The following is a 19,432-nucleotide window of genomic DNA, read 5'->3' as shown; positions in this document are numbered from 1 at the left end:
CGAACTTACTGAGCTCGAGCCTCTTCTTTACCGCAGCAATAATCAATCACCATAGCACACATAATCTCTCCCCACTTCAAACACAACCACAAATTCATGGCAGCAATTCAATTCCTTCCCCCATTTTTTCTTATTCGAAGACTTCCCCAAAACTCTATCGAATCAAATAAAATCAAAAACTCTATCAAGTTCAATTCCTTCCCCTCACTTTCCCTGGTTCCTTCTCTTTCCAAAAATCAAAATCCATTTAATCTTATCCTTCACCAACGCTTAAAATCATCGTTCCTGCTGAGATTTCAAACTCAAAACAAAACCCCCGTAATTAAAGAACCAAATCTAATCAAAACCCTTCTTTTTATACACTAAAAATCAATACCCATTTATTATGCATCATCAACGATATCAAATTAAATATTTATAATAAGATCAGTTACTTCACGGCTACCGTTGGTTGCAATCTCGAACAATTTTTCAGACCCAATTTTGCAGCCAAGAAAAAATCCCCTAGAAACATCACCCTTCAATTCCATCTCGTCCATTATCTTCTCTGCAAACTCTAATTTTAGATCTTTAAATCGAGCTCAGCTTCACGATCTCTGTCTAACCCATCGGAAAAAACACCATTATACATAGCATGTTCCCTTCTTCTTATCGAAATTCATCTTCATCCATTCACCACCGTCTTCACAATCCCAACAGCAGTCACAGAGAAATTGGGGATAATACTGAGAGTAAAGAGGGATGAATTAGTAATGGGTGGAGTTAGCAGAGTTGGAAATGAGAGCTGCACAATTTCAGAAAATATGGGTTTGGGACAAATTTTCCCCCTAAAAATGGGTGCGCCTGTACTATTGTGACGGTGGGTTTCACAGTGGGAAAAAATTGAAAAATGGGTCTGGTAGTAGTTTTCACTATACGGATTAGCTATCACATGGAATCATGATTTTGGGAATACATGAATCTTATTAGGCATACCTAATAAAGACAAAAAAGGATGTGAAATAACAAAATCAGAAGCCCCCTTAACCAATTTTTTTTAATGGCAAATCTGCCCTTTTAGGATTAGTGTTAATACTAATGATTAGTTAAAATAATTCTGATTAGTGATTAGTTTTAAGATTATTTAGTTATAAATTTGTGTAGATGAAAATTTTTGAGTAAGAAAAAAAAGTTAGATTTTTTTTTTGAGAAGGGGAAGGGGAAAATGAGAAAAAAGCTTGTATTTGATTCAATGGATGAGGAGGGTACACTTCTATCTTATGTTTAATCTCACTTTTGTAGCTTAAAATCATAAAAAGTTTGTGTTTTTTCACTAAGGTTCGGTGAGTCTGGAATATGTTCGGCTTAATATATCAGTCGAACCCACCTGGATATTGACAACTAATGAACAGTTCGACAAGATGAAAGTGTTATTATTATGAGCCGAACCAACAAGTTTTGCTTGTTTAAAAATGTCATAATGAGCCGAACCTAATCCTGTGTGATTTGGAAGAAAAATTATGTGAGGTTCGGCTTATATTGAGAAAATCGTAAGCGCCGAACCTTTTGGTAATACATGGTTCGGCTATTTACATAAGTATTATATAAGCCGAACCTCGTAAATGTGATAATTGTTGGGGTAAGAATTTTGTATTGGTTCGACACATAATGTGAATATCGTAATAGCCGAACCTCATAAATGTGCTAGATTCAGCACATATTATGATTATCGAATACGCCGAACCCCTATGCATCTCTATTTGTGACTAGGTTCGGCTTGAAATTTCATGCCGAAATGTTCATATACACTTACAGGAAGCTTTTGTGAAGAACAGTTCGGCTAAAAACGCAGCTCAATTTTGAGCCGAACCTAACACCGTAACCGTCATTTAATCGATGAAAAACAACAAATAGGAGATTGGGTTTATAAAACTTACTTTCTTATCCTCATTTCCGGAGTTGGAGATGCAATTGGTTCAATTTCTGGTTCAATTGGTGGTTGATTTTCAGTTTCTACACCTTCATCTTCAATTGGTTTTTCTTCTTCTTCAATTGATGGATTAGAAAACGATTTGGTTTGCCTAGTCCCTGCTTTTCTTTGTACGAGTCATTATGTAGTTGAGTTTAATCGACGATCAAATTTTTACGAATCGACAATTAATCACGGTGATGAATTTTTTTTTTCGCCGGAGGGGAAGAGTTCGGCTAGAGGAGGAAGAAGAAGAGATGTTAAGGGAAACTGGTTTTGATATTTTAGAAAACTGATTTTTGATTTTTGTATTAATGGTATAAAGGTAATTGAACTACCCATAGGGTACCCCTTATAAGGTCATCCAAGTTAGGGTTATTGTTTTGTATGCCTAATAAGATTTCAATATTCCCTAAATCATGATTCATCACATGCGTCCAATCCATCCAAATGGTGGATTTCACAGTAAACATGTGGATATACTGAAGGATTAAAGAATTTTTAAAGAGAACTTTGCTGGTTGGTCCATAAAACCCGACCCGGCTTATCCTATAGTCCAGCGGAAAAAATGTTTTAGCCGCTGGTCAAAAAAGTTTTGAATATAAAAATTTATTTTATTATCACAGAAACATGTGCTTCAAAAAACTACGTTGTTCATTCACAAAAACTACTTCGTTTTTCAAAACCAGAAAACTACTTTCAGATCCAAATCAAAAACTTGAGTACTGAAAATCAAAAACTGAAATCAAAAAACCACAACTGGAAACAAAAAACAATTACCATAATCAACTAAAACTGAAAATTTAAAATCAAATTAGGACACCGAAATAAAAAATCTCCGAGATCTAGTGAAGAAGAAGAAGAAAAGAAGAAGACGATATTTGTTAGTCGCTAGAAACATTGCATATTGATATGTATGATCTTGTAGTACATATTGATATGTACCGAAGGAAAATATGTATTGAAGGGAAAACTATCTGATCCCACAGTACATATTTATCCAACACTACATATTGGTATGTATTGAAGAAAATATGTACTAAAGGAAAAAGTGTATGATTCAACACTACATATTGATCCTGTAGTACATATTGACATTACTCAAAGAAAATATGTTCCGAAGAAAAAAACAGTAAAAAAAAAGAGTAGATAATCCAACAGTACATGTATGTACTGGAGGAAAATGTGTAATGAAGGAAAAATTGTATGATCCCATAGTACATATCGATCTGACAATACATGTCGATATGTACTGGAGGAAAATATATACCGAAGAAAAAAGTGTATTGAAGGAAAAGTGTAATCCGACGGTACATATTGATATGTACTGTATGACTATACAAAATCTACAAAAAAATAAATCACGATTTTAAGAAAAATAAAAGTAAACCAAATAAACATAGCATCATATCAATTAATCCATGTCGTTTGAAGAGACAACCTTCGTCTTCTAATATTGAGCATCAGATCCAAATGAAAAAGAAGATTAAAAAATATAAATCAAAACCCAAAATTAATGAATTTATATTTCTTTTTTTTTTTTTCTTCTTCTTCTTCTTCTTCTTCTTCTTCTTCTTCTTGGTTATGAATTTTCTTGATCTTTTTCTTAGTTTGCTTATCTTCTTCAATATCACTTAATTGTCATAGAACATACTTGGATTTGATGGAGATGAAGCTGATTACCGAGCAACAAAACAATCTTCAAACGAAAACCCTAAAAACACCAGCAGAGAAGAAAAACATATCCCAAATTTTGGAAGATATAGCTGACCGAAGTAGTTTCTCTAGTTTTTATTCATCAATCTCCATCGCTATAGCTCTCCATGTTAGAAAATGAACCTAAAATCATTAAATAGATCTGATTAGAAGGTGTTTAATGTATATCATTAAAGAAAAGGTACTTCTAGAATTTTTTAAAAGTACATAATAGCACTCGCACATGCGCTGGACGAGCGAGTAAAAAATCTGGTCCAAAAACATGTTTTTGGACCAGCGAAGCAAAAAAAATATATGGGTGGAAAAATATACACTAACGGGTTTCTCTCACCTGGATTAACCAGTAATTCCTCGTGTTTAAATACAATAACAAAAAATTACATTTAAAACTCAAAAGAGTACTAAAGTTTAAAGAGTTATGACAAGCGGTACAACTTACGTATTCCTAAACTCCTTGACCATGACCAAGTTTTGATGATTTTAAATTCATCTATCGTATCCTTCTGACCTTCTATGTCCCTGATCATCACAAATTGACTAAAAATAACCTATCAACCTAACTATCAAGTACCAACCTGTCTTCTGTCATGTACCTATCTTATATTGACTTATATGGAGTAACCTCTGAAAGGGGTGCTCTAAGCACTATTATGGGTTCCATTGTAATTGTTCAGTAGTGGTCCATTTAGTGAGTCGTTGGCCTAGCAGATGCAGCCGCGTGTCTATCTTAGAATGGTTGATATTAGGGCACCATATTGGTGGTATTTAATCTGTAATAGAGAGAGAAACGACTAAGCTTAATGAATGAATTTACTTCCATTACTGTGTTCACCTGAAACAGATTTCTTCGATCTTCTTCTCCTTATTCGTCTAATCCTTCTCATATTCGTCTATACTCTTCCCTGACGATCTCTGATTCTCTCTTATCTATTGGATTTGATTACAATGGTACTTGAGAACAGTACATTTGGCATCAGAGCCGTTCTGTCCTTCAACAATGGGTTCCAATAACTTTACAGTCAAAGAATTATCAGATTTTCACAGACAAAATCAACAAAAATTTCTCGATCTGGACACTAAAGTAACAAAAGTGAGCCAACAATTAGATGAGAAATTAACTAGTATGAAGACCTACCAAGATCAGACGAACGACAATTTCAAAATACTATCCAGTCAAATGGCAGAGTTAGGGCTGTTCATGGTCGGTTTTGGTTCGGTTTCTAGCCAAACCAAAACCGAAACCAATACTATTGGTTTCTAAAAATCTAAACCAAACCAATCCATTAACCATTGGTTCAGTTTTCAAATGGTTCCAGTTGGTTTCGGTTTGTCCCAGTGGTTTTTGGTTAACCAATAATTATGTCAAACCAAAAAAAAAAATACACAAATTTACAGATAAAAAAATCGTAGTTGCCGACAGTATTGGTTTACACAAATATACAGACAAAAAAAATAAAAAAAAAATAAATATCAAGAATAGTTAAAGCTTACTCTAATTCTAGAGATCAAAAGAAGATATATAATATATCTTAATTTAGTTATTGACAAATAAAAAAGAAGGAAGACGGGAAAAAAAAAAGTCGAGTAGCAGCAGCTGTAGTTGGGGGTGGAGAAGGGAGACGGCTGAGAGAAGGAGAAAGAGAAAGAGGGAGAGTATCATAATGAAATATTAGATTTAGGGTTTCTGTTTATCCTCTAAATCAATGGGTAGAATCTAATACTTGTAAATCGACGGTAGAAACTAAGTTTAAAAATTAATCGGTTTTCCAATGGTTTTTGGTTCGGTTTTAGAGGTCAAACCAAGCCAAAACCAACACTATCGGTTTTCCACTTTCTACACCGTAACCAATCCATTAGTAAATGGTTCGGTTTGGTTTCTTCCTAATTGGTCCGGTTTGGTCCGGTTCCAGCGGAAAACCGAAACCATGTTCAGCCCTAGGCAGAGTTGATTCAAGCTTCTCGTTCTTCACATCACAACAATGGAGATCCAGGAATTTTGGGTACGCCTGGATTTACACCACCAGGGAGTAATAATCAATTTGGTAATATTTTTCAAGGTGAAACATCGAATATGAGACAACAGTGTACTCCAAAGCTCGATTTTCCTAGTTTCGAAGGAGAAATCCGCGAGGATGGGTACAGAAAAGCGAGAGATACTTCCGTATTCACAACACAAAAGAGAACCAGAAGGTTAGTGTGCCTTCCATATACTTAGAAGGTAAGGCTGATAAATGGTTCCTTAATTTTCAAATTGGAAAACCTTTTTTTTGTCTTGGAAGGAATTAGCTGAGGGTGTATGTGCTAGATTCGAAAACCATGTAGATGATAATTTTATTGGGAGTTTTAACAAGCTGTGTCAAGTTACCACTGTAGAGGAGTATTTTAAACAGTTTGAAGCTCTTAAGGCTCTTATACTGAACAGTAACCCTCATTTGATTGAACAATACTTTGTGATGAGCTTTATCAGTGGGTTGAAAGCTGAAATTAAAAACTATGTGCTCATGTTTCATCCTACTACACTTTTACAAGCTTTTTCACTAGCTAGGATGCAGGAACATAAATGTGTGCAACAAGCTAAACCTTCAAGGCCATTCCAAAGATCATTTACTAATTCATTTACCAAGAGCAGGACATATCAGGCCACTGCTCCTCAATTTCCCCCTAAGCCAATTCAAACCAGTACTACCATTTCTTCTCCTTTTACACCAAAATCTGGTAGTACAACCCCAAAATCCAGCCCTCCACTACCACCTATAAAAAGATTGACACAGGAACAGATGAGAGCAAGAAGAGATAAGGGTTTGTGTTACAATTGTGATATTGTGTACACTCCAGGCCATGTCTGCAAGAGACAAAAATTGTTCATGGTGCAAGTAGAGCAACCAGAATCTTCTGAAGAAGTAGAGGAAGAAATTTATGAAGAAGCTGTGAAATCTCCAGTTGAGTCTGACATGGAAATATCCCTTCATTCCCTCACTGGCCATGTAAATGGAGACACAATCAGGATACTGATAAGTGCATAATTCATATGATTTTAGTGTACATTCCATACTTGTTTTAGATATTACTCTTGCATGTATTCGTATTATTACTCTTGTTTTCTCTTATTTACCTCTATTAGGTGAATCATCCAAAAAGAAGCTACAAAGTGCTGAAAAGAGCTAAGGAAAGAAGTATTCCAAGTATCCAAGTGCCCAAGTCCAAGAGAAGTGGAAGAAGTGCGACGAAAAGGAGCAAAACGCTCAAAATCAAGAGATGGGCCAAAGACCGATCTTAACTCATTCAAATTAAGGATTTCTCATCACCATCTTGAAAATAATTGAAATATAAAAATAATTCAAGAAGAATGAGGTCATTCCGAGTTCGGACGAAGAAGTTGTGGCCAAAACGAGTTTTTATTGAATACCGAAGACACTAGGGTACGCGTACGTGTACGCATACCCTAGTTCCGAAAATTTCTGCTGGAATTTGAGGTACGCGTACGGGTACACATACCTAGCAAGTAGGAAACGTGTATAAAATCCTTGGAAGGCCTAAGGGCACGTTTGGGAACGTTATTTCGTTATTTTTAGGCCGGGTTTGTTGAACCGAACTAAATACGTGAAGGCCAAGCAATGTAAACCTATAAAAATAGGTATTAGGCCTTTCACATATCATCTTTAATCTCATATCACAAGTTCTACATCAAAACCTAGGGTTTACCCCTTTAGGGGGAAACCACCATTATTCATCTTCTTTGTAATATGAGTAGCTAAATCCTTTGTTGATTAAGGATGAATTCAATGTTCTAAGAGTGAAGCTTTATTTATAATACAAGTCTATTGAGAGCTTTTATCATCATCGTTTGTCTTTACCATATCTAGGGTCTATGAATGATTCTTAGATTGATTTGGGATGCACACTAGATTAGTCTATTGATTTCTCTATTGCTAGTAGAAGTTATGAGATAAGTAATCATCGATTAAGTCTCTACACAAGTAGAAATCACGAGACATTACAGAGGGATTCTGTGGAGCAATCGTGTATGAAGACAACACCAGCAAGTAAACCTTGATCTAAGAGTTTAACTACTGGGATCAACCTAAATTCACAAAGCTTAAAGCGTTCGATTGGATTACACCTTGAGTGATTTACTACTTGGTGGTTCGTTGAATAGAATCTGTAGGCGAGAACTTCTGTATCCAGTGATATAAGGAGTTTTGGGGATAACACTGATCTAGATGTTATTCCAATTGGTGATGAATGGTTCTTACGAACGGTAGATAAGTATTATAATCATGTTAACGCTTGGTAACGGCAAAGGATTCCTTAATCATCTCTTTTCTTTATTATTGTCTTTCTATTCATCTTATAAACCAAAATCCCCCTTTGTGTTTTACTTTATCTTGCTAATACAAATAGCCTATCAATTACACAGCTCTCTGCGGGAACGATCTCTTACTACCGCTATATTACTAGTTAATTAGTGGGAAATATATTTATTAATTTGTTGTGCCAACGACATCCCATCAAATTTTGGTGCCGCCGCCGGGGAGCAGTTGCTAATTGATTTGTTATTTGTTTAGCTTGTTTTATTTTTGTTTTTATATATTTGTTTTTATTTTGTTTTTCTTGTGAGTCGTCATGTTTTCTTACGGAAATAACATGTAACGTGCACAATGTCACACATATGAAAGTGGTAATCAATATGGTTTTCAATCTCATTCATATGAAAACTACCAATCTTTTGGCTACGATCAATATCCCACGGAACCTTATGGATATTCACATGCATGTCAACAACCTTATGATGGGCATGTAAGTGAGTAATTACAAGGATGGGAGGATAGTTATGCTACTAATCTTATTTCTTCGAGTGTCGCAGAACGAATGTGTACCATGATGGAGGAGTTGCATAGACAAATAGTTCAATATTACCATGATCAAGATGAGCAGCTCCAAGAAATTCAAAGGAATATGGACAACTTAAAGATATAAATTGCTCAACTCGCTGAGACAATGAATGAAGAAGAAGTTTGGCCTCAAAACCAAATTAATTCTGAAATTCCAAGGGACGACAACAAATATTTTGAAGATGAGCAACCTTTGGAAAGTCCATGTAACAATGATGAAGTTATTCCAACTCCGGATCTTTATAAAGATCATTCGCCTATTCAGAAGGAGGAGCCTTGGTATGACCGAACCATTGTTATGAACGATGTAACATACTCGAACGCATATCAACGTTACAAGGGATGTCTGGATTATAATGTTTTTAGGCCGGTTGATTTGCAAGAAGTAGACCCGATTATTCCCTCAACAAAGACTCATACAGGATACCCCAAAATTTATACTGAAGAAGAGTTCATTAGAGCGGAATTAGATTCGGATGACGAAAGTGTTGAAGAGATGGAGATTGAGAATGAAACCAAATTGATTAAAGTCGTGGAAGACCTAATTGAGCTAGATAATAATAGTTCAATAGAGGACCACGATATACTTGAGGTAAATAATTCAATGAATTTAATTAAGAAAGATGAGGATCACGTACAAGTTTTGTCTAATCTTTTGCTTAATTTTATATCTATTGATCCTTTCTATCCAATTGAAGTATATTCTAAAACAGTTGTTAACCAAACTTTTAAGAAAATACCTCACTTAGGATTGGAGTTGTGTGCTTCCAAAGTTTTAACGGATTATTTTGCTTCTAAGTATCCACCACTTGATGTGTTTGATTCAAGTATTGTGCAGGTTCACCAAGCTGAGGAACCTTTTGAAGTTCCAAAATTCTATGTTCTTTATCCACTTCCGAGTGTTGAAAGGACTAAGTGTGGGGGAAACTTCAATAAAGTGATAGCTTCAATATTTATATTTTGTGCTAATGTTTTTGTGAAGCTGTTATTTGAATTGCAGATTGTTATTTGGAAGGATTACCAAATTTTTAGATTACTGGTGTACGGACGATAACAATAACGTCGGGATGACGACGTTAAACCAAGCGCTACTGTAGATGGTGGATTTTCGATAAAGGCTAAAATCGTAAACTCATAATTATACGAAGCTCTGATTCAGCAATTAGACGTGCGTATCGAGACACGAGTCTCTCATCGAATTCTCAACGGAGAGTACTTTCTCTCAGAGTACATGTACATATGTAGTCTCACGACTGGACAACGACATATCTCATGAATACTGAATACTTTCAGTGATTATTTCTATATAGTATCACGAGATGGACGGCTCCTAGACTGCTTGGTCTGCTAGTATAGAGCGATAACGTCTTCAGGAACAAACAACAAGTTTACCCTGACTATATAAAGGATATGACTTACCGACAAGCTCATATCGGGATAATTAATGCTCCTAGACAGCTTGCTCTGCTAGTATAGAGACACAAAGTTAATTATTCCTAATTAAGATTAATTCTGCCGTGACATTCACTACTGAATTCCCAGAATAATCTATTATTGCTCCTATTCCATGGTCGAATCCAGGACTGGTCCCATGGAATGGCAATAAAAATTGCTCCTATTCCATGGTCGAATCCACGACTGGTCCCATGGAATGGAAATAAACAATTGTTCTGATTCTATGATCGAATCCACAGCTTGATCTTATAGAATAACAATAACTATATTATCTCATTACTCCGATTTCATGATCGAATCCACAACTGGTCTCATAAATGGTAATAGATAAATCTTAATTACTCCGATTCTATGATCGAATCTACGATCCCATGGAATGGTAATGCTCACTTTATTATTCTGAATTTGTAGTCGAATCCTTAGCTGATCTTATGAATTAATAATAAACATCGTATTGCTCAGTTTTGTGAATTATTCTCCACCGATTCCACAATTAGTAATAAATAATCAACAACCTGGCGTCTGAGCTACCTCTAAGTAAGCCCCGATTCAAACGGTGAAGGTGTATTCAACGACGATACACTAACAGTCACCGCACGAACGAGTATTTCAAAAATACAACGAAACGATGAACCTATGCAAAATAGAAAATAATAAATAATTAAAAATATTGACCAGACTGCTGGGAGCACGGACACACGACCGACCGACCGTGTCGTGGTCAATCCCACGCCATTTTTATATTTTTAATGCATTTTTATTATTTTCCATGATTTGATGAAAATTCTCTCATTTTATCAAATCTCCTTCGTCTCGAGGAAACTCCTCGGTTTCATGGTACTTCCATAAATCCATAAAAAATAATATAAAATTAAGGAAAGGAGTGTGGGGCGTGACCATTGGCCAACCGGCCATGCCTTGGTCCCAATCGGCCCCACACCCCATGGTTCCTTATTATTTTATTATTATTATTGTTATTTCTCTAATTTCATGAAAAAACTACTTGATTTCATGGTATTTTTGCACAAATCATCATATAATAATAAATAAAATAAAATTATGAAAAACTTGTGGGACCAGGCCACTAGCCGGCCGGCCATGCCCTAGACGGTCCCACACGCCCTTTGCTTTTTTATTTTATTATTATTTATCCTATTTTTCCTTGAATTCATCAAATTCCTTGATTTTATGGTATTTCTCTCAAATTAGGAAAAATTCCCTCAAATCATCAAAAATACCTAAAAAATATTAAAAAATTTTATGAAAAACTCGTGGGACCGGTCCATAGCCGGTCGTCCATGCCTCCATGGTACCACATGCCCATGTTTTTATTATTTTAATATTTTGCTTCCATGAACTCATGAAAACTCCTTCAATTCATGGAAACTCCCTAAATTCATCAAAATATTATAAAATTAAGGAAAAGGCACCACGGGACCGTGGTCACGACCGACCGACCATGCCTTGACCACGGCGGTCCCACGCCTCCTCATTCCTTATTTTATAATTATTTTTCAACATCTCATGGTGTTTTCCTCAGTTTCGTCGAAACCCTAATTTTGGCATATTTTTTCGAATGGATGCTCAATTGCACGCTAGAAAATATCAAAATTCTCAGGACTGAGACGCGGATGCCTTGGGGACACGAGAACGCTATCTTGACCGACCAAGATTGGCTCTTTGGCTCACGGAAGCCGGTCCCATCAATTTTCACGGTTTTGACCTAATTTGCACAATTGCTCGTATTAGGTCCAAAACTCTTCCAAACACTTTGGATTTTCATGAAGTGATCGTTAGGCGGTCACATGACAACCCAGGGCCGGTTTCATGACTCCATGGTCGGTCCCTCGCCTCGTCATAATTAATTAGGTTTTCTCACCTAAGGCTCGGACGAGTATTTTGAATAAATGATTAAGCCAGCATTTAATCATTCTTCCACCAACAAATCGTCAACTCTTCAAGAGTTCTTCGTATTTGCTCACGTGAGCATATGGACACTACATGGTTGATCCACGGTCCCATGTAGTCGCTCCCTCCTTCGTCCCATGGTTAAACTTCTGACGAACCATGAATTGATCATCAATTGATCAAATTAGGGTTTCTGAATCCAAGGATCATCATTCCAGATTCCAACCTTAATAATTTTATGACGACCTCATGGTCATTAATTTTATTAATTATGCTCGGTTCTACACCAGTGTTCTAATTAATATTTTTGGTACACTGCCAACAAGCCATCAGATGAGCAACACATGCTCAGACGATCAAATATTCAACAATTCATCACATGAGCAACACTTGCTCAGATGATAAATATTTGCTCAACCCAAGGAATATTGGTTCAACAATCAATATTCAACGATCCATCGAATGAGCAATACTTGCTCACTTCATTGTAAGAACTATACCTCTGTCTCATGACATGTTCAATTCATGAGTTTCAGAACATCATGTTCAACTCAACAACTACATGGACTCATCGTCCCATCAAACCACGAAGTCATCAATTGACTAAAAAACCACGAGACATCAATCGTGTCACTTGGGGGGGATATCACTTAGGGTTTTGGTCTGGCGGTCTACGACACATGTGTTCAAACACACGATGGAATGTGAGCAAGTCGTGCAATCAGTTGAAGAAATTCACGAGGTAGTGGGTGGAAAATCGACCAAGTCTCCACACGTTGAGCAACTGGTTTCAAACACGATCTCCACTTCCCCACTCTTTGATTCCATCAACTGTCACACTTCATGGAATCATGGTGTCTAAAATTCCAGTAATATAAATAAGTCTCTGAATCATGATTGGATCAGCATCAGCGGTATCATCAATCTCACGTCTCATCGACAACACGAGATCATCAACTCATCAATTGAGCAACTACTCTCAATTGAGCAATTTCAATCATTCAGAGCTTATCATATTCAGAATTCACACACCCATAATCTTTGATTACCATTGATTTCACACATTTCTCAGCTTCCCTCCTACAGATCAACCCATCCTCTCTTGTGATCGAATTTACTCTGGAACGGTTATTGTCTTGATTTAGGCCGGAGTACTACAGATTGATCTCTCGAATCTAAAGCACCCCCTTTGCAGCGGTGCATCTGTGTGAGGTTTAACATTTCGCTCGGTTCGAGGAGTCTCCTCCGTACGGTCATCTCCTCAATTCCTTAAAAACCAGCAAATCGTTTTTCCCCATCTACAGATTGACGACCACAGTGGGAGATCATTCTCTCGGTTGCAATCTCACAATTTCACAAGATGGTTGATCTCAGGTCTGGTTCAGTTACGAATCCTAACACAAACCGTACTAGCACTAGCAACAACAACAACCAGAATATCCCAGAGAAAATTCCGACCTCCAACATTGATGGCGGTGACATTACTCCTCCTCACGCCGAAGGTCATTCATTGTCCGGACGACACCCTAAAGAAGTCAGAGGATATCCACCACCTACCATTGTTGATCTTATCGAAGCGCAGCAGACTCTTGCAAAGAATCAGACTGACATGGCTGCTACACAGAAGGAGCTGTGTAATTATCTCAAAACTTTTACTGACAAGATGTCAGAGAAGACTCAAGAGAAGGGAAAGGAGAAGGAGAAATCCTCAGACGACGATCCTGAAGTAATTCCAATCCATACAGTAGAAGACGACGAAGTCCACAAAACTGCTGCAGACAACTCATCAGCGAAGGGATCATCGAATTTCATCACTCGCGAGGATCTGGAGCACCTTTTGTAGAACCGTAGAAAAGACAAAACATCGCATGTCCATCGTCATCAACCTCCTTATCCTGCCGCTACGCAGAGGATTCCACTCCCCAAAGGTTACGTTTCTCCAACCTTCACCTTATATGATGGAACTGGAAATGCTAGGGAACATGTCTCTCGTTTTCTCGAATCCCTAGGAGAACGTGAACACGATCATGTCGTTCGTCTCAAGGAATTCTCAAAATCTCTGAAAGGCAGAGCATACACCTGGTATAAAAACATCGCACCAGGGACTATCAACAATTGGGGAGAAATAGTTAACGCATTCTACAGGAAATACTTCTTCGTGTCAAAACAAGTCACCATTTCCGACCTTGGAAGGATGTTTCAGAGGGTCAGTGAAAATCCCAATGATTATGTGAAAAGTTTCAGAGTCCAAGCCCTGGATTGTCATGACCCAAACGTCACGGAGCAACAACTTGTGGACTTGTGCATCAATGGCATGCTCCCGGTCTACAGGGCCTTGCTAGAAAACCTTCGATTCCAGACTTTCTCAGAGCTTCACGAAGCTGTGAAGAGGTCGGCAACCACTGCACCCGCTCTTTTGGAAAGAGAAAAGTCTACAAATACTGAGGATTCAAAAAGACACTCGAGGAAGCAGGCGTTTGATTAACAAGCAGTACAACCTGCAACCTTCAACAAATGCTGTCGCGGAAGGGAGTAAGCGAAAAGCAGAACCACAACACAAGCAGACTTCCTCCACCCCTTCAAAGGCACACAAGAATGAGAATTCGAAAATCCCTCCTCAGCATACGGAAGATCCAGAAGCACCTGATTTTCCATGTTCAATGGAAGAAGTTAATGAACTACTCGATGCCTGGATTCAAGATGGTGCAATCAAATTACCTTATGTCAAGAAGGAACCAACTGAAGAGGCCATGGAAAATCCTCGGTATTGCCGTTTCCATAGATACGTCAGCCATCCCACAAGTGATTGCAAAATTTTGAAGCGCATATTCAAGGAAAAGGTCGAATCAGGAGAGCTCAACCTGGGGACTGAGGGAGTGCACAAAACCCCCCTCCCAGTCAGAACTTTTACCATCTCTGAACCTCATGTCAAGGAAGCGGTTCAATCTCTGATCGAACATGTCTGCGAGTTGTTGTATCTTTCGAAATCTCAAAGGAAAGACATGTTTGCTGCACTGAACCACACCGTGTCCGGAAAACGTCTGTTGATCCAAGAAACCACCACCGAATATTCAGCCACCGACAAAGAAATGTATGACTGGGGACTGCTCACCATAGTGCACATTAAAGGAAATGAGTTCAAAAGGGCGTTCGTCGATGTTGGTACCGCTGTCAACATCATCCCTTTGAAAACTCTCAGAGCTGCCGGTATTACTCGACAGGAAGCCACCCACGCTCCCATAGCAATTAGGGACCACGAAGGAATCTCCAGAGACGCATACAGCTTCATCACTCTCAAAGTTACGGAAAGATTGATCTGCATTGAGGCCAAGTTTTTCATAATCCGGGAAGACCCTGGGTACGACATGGTCCTTGGAAGAACTTGGATTCATGCCGGAAGGATAACGATGCCTTCAACACATCCTGTCATCGACAAGGATTCCGAGTCGGAAGACGAAGCAGAGGACACACCACCGTTTGAGCATCTGGAAGAAGTAAAAATTCTGATGGGGCTTACGCATGAACTTGGAGAAAATCCGCACACCTTTATCAGAAGGTTTCGAGCTCAGGCAAGTCTTATTCCTCCTCTTGCTCCAATATTACCAATGTTCAAATACGCTACTATGGTCCAGGGACTTCTCCCCATGAACAATTTAGCATTCATCAAAATATACGAGTGGGTAACTTCACCTCAGCAATATTACACTCAATGGTTGGGTTCAAAACTTCTTCAAATCGGTCACTCCATCGAGAGGTTTATTGCTGAAGACTTGGCTAAGCATGATCGACACTATGCTGGATACTCTCTTCCGCGCGAGTGTACATATGTGCCACAATTGTGGAATTCTATCAAACAGGGAATTCCGAATCAACGGAAGATATTCAAGGCACGATCGACCAAGCCTAACAAGTTTCATGAAAGGGACCTGGTTCTCAAAGCAGTTCAGCGCGATCTTCATTCTACAAGGAACTCCAATTGGGAAGGACCATTCATGGTCGCTAAGTCTGTGGCCGTAGGATACTACAAATTGATCAACACAAATGGCAGAACCCTACCAGTAATTCACGAAAATTGGCTCAGGGCGTTTATCTGAAATTATTGGACATTTAAGGTATTGGACGTTCGAAGCATTCATGGCGTTGGGATTTAACATTTAGGATTTTCTTTCATTTGCATTTCAATTCCTCCAAAACATTTGCAATACTTGGAATCAGTATTTGAATTCAGCAATTTATCAAAATTCAGTTCATATTTTGTAATATAAATTCTCTATCAAATCTACATGAAAATCCTTAACCATCAGTCAATCCAAAACCATCTAAATATCAAAACCCAAGTATAAACCTCACATCTCTCAGAAGTTCAAGAGATCAACAAGAAAAGGCTTTCGCTCATCAGCATCCTTCAAGATTTGCGAAGCCCCCCTCTCCTTGTTCAACTCCTCGGTCAGCTTGGCAATCTTGTCCTCCTTCTCCTTCACAACATCATTGGGAAAGGGTATGTTCTTCTCACATGAATCCTTGATAACGTTTATTTGCTTACGAAGCCATTTCACGTTGAGGCCAAGTCTTTCTGAATTCTCCAAGTTAAACTCCCAATCAAAGAGTATATCTGGAGTCACGGTATTCCTGGGTCTCGTATGCATATCACTCACGACACGCAAGATAACGCCTACTTGTATGGTTAAAGCATAAGCACTCCCAGGGTTCCTGTCAACGATCATGTGGCCAAACTTCTTCCATATCGTCTCGTACAAGCGTGCATATCCAATGGGAACGCTGAATCCACCGACCAGTTCATGATACAGGAGTGAAGTGTTAAAAGGAGGATCGAAAGCAACCCCTGCAGTTGGATATTCATACACTATTATACGGTTCTCAGTCACTGGAGCGGCTCCCACGACCAAAGCAACAGTTCCTTCGGTATTCTCCGTTGCTATCTCGGTTTCTTCTATCACTAAGGCAACAACCATCTGGTTTTCCATAACATCAGCAGCGACCTTCTCATGGCCTCGAAGTGCATGGATGGCTGTCTCTTCATCAATAACTTCAGAAGGGTTAGAGTTATCATCATTGGCTCCAGTATCCTCAATTTCGGTATTTAACACCTAATGCGAAGATTACATGAGGTTAGAGTCACGAAGCCAAAGGAGATTATGAAACAAAGTATACCCTAAAGGAAATATCATCAAAGTTCATCATACTACATTCAAGGCACGAGCAAATAACATGAAAGTCATGAAAACACATTTTACGATGAGTCCGTCTGAAGAAACTGAACTCTTCCCTGTACTAAGAGACAAACTGGGAACAATCTACAAGGAATCTGAGAATGGTTCATATTCCATTCTCTTTGTATGGATGTACTCTATGACATGTCAAAATTTCATGACAATCCGATGAACGAGCGAGTAGATGTGGCCAAAATATCAAGTGATGCGCAATCTGAAAAAGTTCTGGAAGTCTCCTGGAAGTTTACTATTTCGAATTTTTCAGGCTCTGAACGTGCTCAAAACTTAAAAATCTTCTGTGCTAAAGCTTGGAAATTTTCCGGGCTTGAATTTGCACATGCAGATCATCAAAATCCGACTCCGGACAAATATTCTACAATGTTTTTACTAAAAAGCTGGGTTCTGAATTTTCTGACGACGAAGTTCGACTAAGTTTTCATATATTCACATGGGTTCTCATTAATTCATTCACAAATCGGCACTTTTATACTTCTATGAAGAATATACAGGATGTATACTTACTTGAGGAGTCTCCAAAGTGTCCAAGGGGTTGGAATTGTCCACATCAATGACAAGAGGAACATCACTTCCATCCGGCTCCGAATCTTGGGAATTACCTCCATTCCCATTCCCAGAGGATGATTGAGTCCCAGAATTCTCCATCTCCATGACGACATCCTCCTGTACACGTCCTTTACAATCAATATTTTCATCTATGAAGCACCACATTTGAACATGTGAAGAAATACTTACAGTTTCTTCGTCACTCAAATCAGCGATTGCTTGTTCAGTAGCAGAAAATTGAAGACCTTCAAGACTTGATGGAGTAAAATTCTGCAACAAAATTAACAACATTGGCTTCATGATTCTAATGTTAATAGCAATGAAAGTCACGGTGAGAAATATTGGGAACTCACCAAAGAACGAACTGGGGACTTCACAGTATTAGGTAACAGCTTATAACTTTTGTTCCTTCCTTCTCCAATATCTGAAAAATATGCATGGATTCGAGGTCTTACACTACGACCGTCCTGTAAAGAATTCAATAACATGATCAGAATACAGTTACCATGGTTTCATAAAAGATATGTGGAGAATCTTACTTGAGAACATCCTGGAGATAATTTTCGTTTATCACCAGAAAGGTACTTCAGTCTTGGTCGACCAGAGATCATCTCAGCAGATGGATGAATCTTCACTGGAGGCTGAATAACTGTCACGAATTCATGCAATCTCTCGAATTGTTGATGCCGGAATTCTATATAATCTGGGGTTACATATGCAAATCTATCAGAACCAGGAAACCAGTAACTACTCCCTTCCACGTGAGTGTGATCTAAACGAGACGCAAGCTGATCAACTGATGGTTTCCTTCTCCGGATAGTTAGAACACATTGATCCATACCCATTTGTCGAGCCGCCCTATCAATGTTGTATTCTTCTACGGCCCACTCTCCATGCATAACAAATAACAAGTGACGAGGAGTACAACACAACATGAAGGATCTCTCACCATCAGTCGGGGTCACACCAGATTTCAGAGTCGTGCTCTCTCCAGTATTGAAAGTCGTTGGTTGAGAAACATAATCAGGAACCGACACCCAAGGACGAAAGTCGAACTCCAATTCTTCATCCAACACATCAATGAGGCGTGCTTTAGACCGAGGCTGCTTTGTAGACCAACGCATGATTCAGGCATTATCTTTCTCGGCGAAGATGTGACGAGCATCAGTATATGGTCCTTGCAGAATATTATGTGGGATAGGCTGATGAGTGCCAAATATTGTATATATTTGCACCTTTTTATTAGCATTTAACTCACCATTTGTGCACTAACGCTCCATTTTATCCCATATTCTGTGTTTTCGTTGTTTTCAAGAATAAATACTTTTCTCAATTAATTTTGCATTTTTAGGTACTAAATAAAGCCTGGTTAACTCACGGAGCGAAAAGAGCAAAGAAACGGCAAAGACTCCCGCAGAAAGGCAGCGAAGAATGATGTTTGCAAGAGCCGGATCAATTAGAAATGGGCTTGAAGAGGAAGAATTGTTCTTAAAGAAGATATGGGCTTGGCATACCCAAGTCCCAAATCCATTCCCAATACCCAAAACCGCTTCCATTTTCAGCCGTCAGATTGGATCCATCACTTCATCCCACGGTCGCTTCATCATCGTGCATCAAACTCTGAAGTTCCTGTCTAACATCATAGTACCTAACTCCATCTTAAGCCGTCAGTTTTGATGTATCACACATCCAACGGTCGCTCCACGCCTGTTCCCTTC

Source organism: Papaver somniferum, chromosome 5 (assembly GCF_003573695.1).
Source record: "Papaver somniferum cultivar HN1 chromosome 5, ASM357369v1, whole genome shotgun sequence".
Taxonomy (NCBI): Eukaryota; Viridiplantae; Streptophyta; class Magnoliopsida; order Ranunculales; family Papaveraceae; genus Papaver; species Papaver somniferum.
The sequence above is the reverse complement of the archived record's forward strand: the minus strand, read 5'-3'. Positions refer to the sequence as shown.